Genomic DNA, 7,533 nt, shown 5'->3' on the forward strand with positions numbered 1-7,533 from the left:
GTGCATGTATTTGTGTGAGTATTTGTGTGTGTGTGAGAGAGAGAGAGAGAGAGAGAGGGAGGGAGAGAGAGACAGAGACAGAGACAGAGACAGAGAGACAGAGAGACAGAAAGAGAGAGAGACAGAGAGAAGGCAAATTAGCTGCTTTTAACCAGATGTGGTAGTATACACCTGTATCTTAAGACTCAAAAGGCTGAGAGAAGGAGACATGTATGAGGCCAGACTGAGATACATGGCAAACCCTGATTCAAAATAAGGAAGGCAGGGGAGGGAGACTCAGTCAGACAGATGTGGAAAGGGGAGGGAAGGGGAAGAATGTTCCTTTCAGGGATGAGTCCCTGGCTTGACCTCTCCTAGAGCCAAATTCCTCTACTGGGGTGCTTCCTGCTGCATTCTGCAATGTTTGCTCTTTTTGAACAAAATGTGAGCTGGTTCCCATCCTCCTCCAAATCTCTCTCCATGAGGATTCTCCTTACTAACCTTTCATACAACCCTCCCCTGCATGGGAGCTCCTTGGTTTCCTCTATAAAAACCAGATGTGTCACATTTGTTCTGTACAGAAAAGCAAAGACCTTGTTAGAAGGAACTACCCAGGCCATGACATAGAAAAGAATTTCAAACAACTATAAAACAAAACACAAAGGCTTTGAAAGCTTAGCCCAGAGGAAGGGTCTTCTTTGAAGCCAGTCTTCCACCCTGGAAGCCGCTCCTGACCTGGAACAACTTTGGTTTGCTTCCAGGAGGTGCAATGTGATGACACCATGCAAAACTCACTGGTTCACTCTGCCTTATGACCTAGGAACAGATCAAAGCAGCTAATGCAGAGCCTCTCAGGATTGGACTCTAGTTGATTCAGGTCAGATGCCAAAGTGAGATGAAAGGTATTATTAAGGAAGAAATCTTTATTGGCAAATAAGAGGGGAGCCTAAAAAAACTGCTAGAGTCATCAGAGCACAGTGCAAGCCCCAGCCTCTGTGAAGAAGAGACAGAAGAAAGACTGGATGTAAACAGCACACACTGAGGTACAATGGAAGGAAGAGAAGTCATGGCCACAGAGCTGTCATGGTCAGAGAGGTCCAGAGGAGCCAGCGTTTCTGACCTACAAATCCAAACAATCACAAGAACTGACTGCTCTACCATGTGTATGACACATGTTTTCTGAGGCTTGAAGCATAGGACTGTACTTAGACTATAAACACTATGGATTCTGGGGAAGGATTCTACTCACAAGTAATGAAGAGGTTTGCCATTAAATAGCTCTATTCTTTAAGCTACTGGCCGTAGAGTCTATAAGGGCATCTGTTTTTCTGAAGTATAGCCCTTCCTGAGCTATATTAAGGTACATCAACCTTTGTGACCTGCATAAAATACTCAGAGCCACTGCATGTCATGAACAATTCAATTTTACTTAATTATATTTAGTTATAGGACCCTATCTGAAGATTGCCATCAACGTATATCATATAATGTACTGGCTGGTTTTGTGTGTCAACTTGACACAAGCTAGAGTTATCACAGAGAAAGAAATATCCCTTGAGGAAATGTCTCCATGAGATCCAGCTGTAAGGAATTTTCTCAACTAGTGATCAAGGGGGGAGGGCCCAGCCCATTGTGGGTGGTGCCATCCCTATGCAGGTAGACCTGGGTTCTATAAGAAAACAGGCTGAGCAAGCCAGTAAGCAACATCCCTCCATGGCTTCTATATCATCTCCTGCTTCCTGATCTGCTTGAGTTCCAGTCCTGACTTTCTTTAGTGATAAACAGCAATGTGGAAGTGTAAGCTGAATAAACCTTTCCTCCCCAGCTTGCTTCTTGCTCATGATGTTTTGTGGAGGAATAGAAACCCTGACAAGGACAATGTGATCCAAGACTTATGACTTGTATATGGGATCATAAGCTTTTATAGCCAGGACTACGCACTCTCAAGCTTTCATTGTGTGAAGGTACACAGGATAAAACAAAGCCATGATGTGTTTGTATTTTCTATTAACTGCCTAAAATTCAAAAATGACATATCCTATCAATTGGCATGCTCCATCTCTATTAATCAAAGATGGAAATTATTCTAGAAATGCTATGAAGTGCAGATTGTCAAAGAAATATTTTTAAATGTTTGTAACTGACATCATAAAATAAGACTGTGTTGATGTACATAGCAATAAATATAACATTAAATTAACTATTACAGTATCGAAACAAGAGTGGGACCTGCATGTGGTTATAAGAGACATGACACTTATACAGCATTTCACAGGTGCTAGAGGAGATGAAAGCAAGACCATGAAGACAAGTTAATTTTAAAAAAGAAAGAAATAGAAATAAGAAAAAACACTGAAAGTGGGTAGGATGGGATAATGTTGTATAGGAGTCAGTGACACCTCACCTATGACCTGTTGAGTATTCAGTAAAATGATGAACATAAGTAGTAAATGAAAATGAAGTTTTTCAGCAGCCAACATATTGGGAAAAGATATTTACCAATCTCACATTTGATAGAGGGCTAGTATCCAATATATACAAAGAACTCAAGAAGTTAGACTCCAGAGAATCAAGTAATCCTATTTAAAAATGGGGTACAGAGCTAAACAAAGCATTCTCAACTGAGGAATACCAAATTTGTGAGAAGCACCAAAACAAATGCTCAGCATCCCTAGTCATCAGGAAAATGCAAATCAAAAAAAAAAAAAAAAAACCTGAGATTCCACCTCACACCAGTCAGAATGGCTAAGATCAAAAACTCAGATAACATCAGATGTTGGTGAGGATGTGGAGAAAGAGGAACACTCCTCCACTGTTGGTGGGGTTGTAAACTGGTACAACCACTCTGGAAATCAGTCTGGCGGTTCCTCAGAAAATTAGACATAGTACTACCTAAAGACTCAGCTACTCCACTCTTGGGTATATACCCAAAAGATACTCCAACATATATGTTCAGAGCAGCCTTATTTATAATAGCCAGAAGCTGGAAAATACCCAGATGCCTTCAACAGAGGAGTGGATAGAGAAATTGTAATACATTAACACAATGGAGTACTACTCAGATATTAGAAACAATGACTTTATGAAATTCCTAGGCAAATGGATAGAATGGGAAGCTATCATCCTGAATGAGGTAACCCAGTCACAAAAGAACACACATGGTATGCACTCACTTATAAGTGGATACTAGCCCAAAAAGCTCTGAATACTCAAGAAACAATTTGCAGACCTTATGAAGTTCAAAAAGAAGGAAGGCCAGAATGTGGATGCCTCAGTCCTTCTTAGAAGGGAAAACAAAACACTCACTGGAGAAAACACAAAGTCAAATAGAGGAACAGGAATTGAATAAAAGATCATTTAGAGGCTGCCTCACCTTGGGATCCACCCCATATGCAGCCACCAAACCCAAACACTATTGCTGATGCGAAGAAGTGTTTACTGGCAGGAACTAGATATGGGTGTCTCCTCAGAGGCTCTGCCAGACTCATACATATACAGTTGAGGATGCTTGCAGCTAACCATTAGACTGAACACCAGGACCCCAGTGAAGGAGCTAGAGAAAGGACTGAAGGAGCTGAAAGGGTTTGCAACTCCATGGGAAGAACAACATTATCAAACAAACAAACCCTCCAGAACTCCCATGGACTAAGACACTAACCATTGAGTACACATGGAGAGACCCATGGCCCCAGCTGCCTATGTAGCAGAGGATGGCATTGTCTGACATCAGTGGGAGGAGTAGCCTTTGGTCCAGTGAAGGTGCATTTTCCCAGTGTAAGGGAATGCCAAGGTGCTGAGGTAGAGAGGGTGATTGGGAGAGGAAGCACCTTCATGGAAGCAAGGGGAGGGGGAGGGGAAATTGGAGCAGGGGGGAAGGGGATAACATTTAAAATGCAAATACAAAGAATGTTCAATAAAATAATAAAAAGGATAGTAAATAAAATAAAGTATATAAAAAAAGAATGTGAGACGAAAGGAGGAGTTGGCTAGGACAGGCCTCATGTCCCAAGCTGCCCTTGAATTTTCTGTGTTGCTAAGGATGCCCTTGAACCCCTGTCAGTCACCCAAGTCCTGGGATTGGGACAGAGGATTAAGATCCAAATTCCATCTTATTCCCACTGTAAAATCTGACAGACAGGAAGTTAAAAGTTTCGAGTAAATTTTATGACAAGAAAAAAAAGTAGAGTTTTCAAAAACCAGGGAAGCTGAGCTCCAAAGGCAGGCTGGTGTGGAGCTGCCAGCAATTAGGGATCCAGAAGAGTTATTAGTAAAAATACCACAGAGCAGGAAATAGAGTCACAAGACAGTGCCAGGTCAGTGACATAAATACAGGGACAGCAGTATACCAACTGCTATCCAGTCACATGTATTTCAAATGAGTTCTCTGGTTGTCTAAACTTAGAAAGGTCTCCATAAGGGATCTATTCTTCACAGAGACCAGCTTAAATCCTAAGGTCTTCATAACGTCATAGGAAAGCCTAAACAACCCCCAGAAGCAAGAGCAATTCACTCATCCATTTAACATTTAGTAAACAGATTCTATGTGCCAGGCACTCTAGTGCGCCTGGTGATGCATACACGACCAGAGAAAAATCAAATGACATTTTAAGTTTAATGAGTTATAAGGCAAGCTCTTGAACACTGAGTATGAGCTTCACTGGGCCTTCGTTTTACTTATATGAGCCTTCTTTTTACTTAAGAAGCAAACAAAAAATAAAAGTGTATATTGGGGTTGGGAAGATTGTTCTACTTCTAAGAAGACTTACTTCTCTATCAGAGGACCTGAGCTCAAATCCCAGAACACACATAGAGCAGCTCACAAGTTTCTTTAATTCCAGCTCTAAGGAACCCAATGCCCCCATTTGGTTTTCATAGGTATGTGCTCACATGTGCACAGGCATCTGCACATGCATACTTATTACACAAATTACACATTATGATAATTTAGAGGAGCCCTGATGGCTCAATGGATCTGCCTGCCTGCCTCATGCACTGTGTTAGATTACTCTAAATACAAGTAAGCAATTCCAACAGACCACAAGCTCCTAAGGAAGACGCAGTACAGAACACTCTACCACAACTGGATACTTTCACCGGGCTATAAAGACTTCTTAAGAAATCCTTTATTAAAACTGGTTGATAAAAAGCCCTCACAGACTAAAGGCGTACATTACCTGCTCACTGGTTCAAGCAGGGACACATTTAAATGCCGTAACTGGCATCAAAATACCCTTGGGGCTCTCCCTCCATCTTCCTCCAGGGCCTTCATTCAACAGAAATGTTCTCACAGCTAAGATATTATCCATGTGTAAGCAGCAGAACTGGCTCCTGTGAAAAATGTTTGCTTTCACCTAGAATAATAGCGAAATCCATCCTCAACAAGAAAACATCTGCAGGAATCATCATCAGGGAAATGCAAATCAAAACAACCTTGAGATTCTACCTCACACCAGTCAGAATGGCTAAGATCAAAAATTCAGATGACAGCAGATGCTGGCTAGGATGTGGGGAAAGAGGAATACTTCTCCACTGTTGGTGGGGTTGTAAACTGGTACAACCACTCTGGAAATCAGTCTGGCGATACCTCAGAAAATTGAACATAGTACTACCTGAAGACCCAGCTATTCCACTTCTGGGCATATACCCCATAGAAGCTCCAAAATACAACAAAGACACATGTACCGCAATGTTCATAGTAGCCCTATCTATAATAGCCAGAAGCTAGAAAGAACCGAGATGTCCTTCAGTAGATGAATGGATACAAAAATTGTGGTCTATTTACACAATGGAGTACTACTCAGCTATCAAAAACAATGACTTTATGAAATTCTTAAGAAAATGGATGCATCTAGAGAATATCATCCTGAGTGAGATAACCCAGTCACAAAAGAACAGACATAATATGCAGTCACTGATAATTGGATACTAATGCCAGAAAGCTCTAAACACCCCAGAAATAACTCACAGACTATATGAAGTTCAAAAAAAACAATGGCCAAAAATAAAATGCAAAATCATTATGCTTAATCTTTACGCACCAAGAAAACTTTGACCATTTCCAGGTTACATCTTGTTTTACATGTACTTTATGCTCATTGTAACTAGTAAGGTTTTAAGGCATACTATCAAACCTTTAAAAAAAAATCAAGTACTGACAAAAATGTATTCATATACTTTTATGCAAAAATGAGTTTTAAAATCTGTGCATTTATCTTTGTTTTTTAAAATAAAGTTGTTCAATAAAAAATAAAATTAAAATTAAAAAAATGTTTGCTTTCTTAATGAAACAGCCAAGAAAGGTACTTTTTATAGAGGAGTTGAACAGTGGAGAGCTGCATGTATTTTGATGTTTGGTTTAGTTGGTTGGCTGGTTGGCTTTTTTTTTTTTTTTTTTTTTTTTTTGTGGTTGGTTGGTTGGTTGGTTGGTTGGTTGGTTTTGTTGCTGATTCTTGGCATAGCATGAAAGAAAATGGATGTACTGGTTTCATTTATAACTAGGGCTAAAACAACCCCCATGCAGCTATTTTCAGCTCTTAAATTATATGACTTTAACAATGAATCAAAGTAGGAGAAGAAAAAGAGATTTAAAAAGATGGAGCTAGAGAAATGGCTCAGCAGTTAAAAACAATAACTGATCTTGTGGTGGACCTGAGTCCAGTTCTCAGCACCCACATAAGATAACTCAAAACCTCCTGTAACTGCAGTTCTGGGGATTGAGTGCCCCCTTTCAGATCCTGTAGGCACCTGCACCCACACGTGCACATTCTCACACACTAATTAAAACTACAAGTAAATTTTTAATGGAGATGGTTTTGAGATATAACAAAAGATCCAGTAAACAACCTTCTGTTTCTTTGCTTAGTGGTGGCTGGGCACAGTGTGTTTATCACCAATTCTCAATACTTGGAAATAAAACAAAATTTTCCTTAGACATTGGGGGGAGGGGCTTTTGGCAATGCCCCAGCACTTATTAGCTATCCAAGACAGAAGAACATCCTTCTTGAAAGTGTAGGGTTCTCATGTTGAAAATAAAGAACTTGTTCTGTCTACTTACTGTTCTGGCCCAGTAAGGACATGTTACTTACTTTGGCTCACAGTTATTTGAGCAGACTAACCATGATTCCAACCAGACACTAGGGAAGCCATGCAGTGCAAGTCCATACTATTTCTTAAAGAAAATTCTTGGGTACTGATGTGGCTTCTGAGGGTCCAAACCCTCTTGAATAATCAGGCTAGAGACCTTTCTTCATCCTGTAATCCTTAACTATAGGCAACTAACATCGAGCCCTGAAAGCAGCCAGAATAGAAACTACCAGGTATGCCCCATTCCTTCATGATCAATACAGTCTCTGGCCAATTATGAAAATGAGACGAACGGATGCATCTAGAGAATATCATCCTGAAGGAGGTAACCCAGTCACAAAAGAACAGACATAATATGCAGACAGTGATAATTGGATACTAGCCTCAGAAAGCTCTGAATACCCAAGAAACAACTCACAGATCATATGAAGCTCAAAAAAAAGAAAGACCAAAAGGTGGAAGCCTCAGTCC

The sequence above is a fragment of the Micromys minutus genome (genome assembly GCF_963924665.1).
Source record: "Micromys minutus genome assembly, chromosome: 1".
Classification (NCBI taxonomy): domain Eukaryota; kingdom Metazoa; phylum Chordata; class Mammalia; order Rodentia; family Muridae; genus Micromys; species Micromys minutus.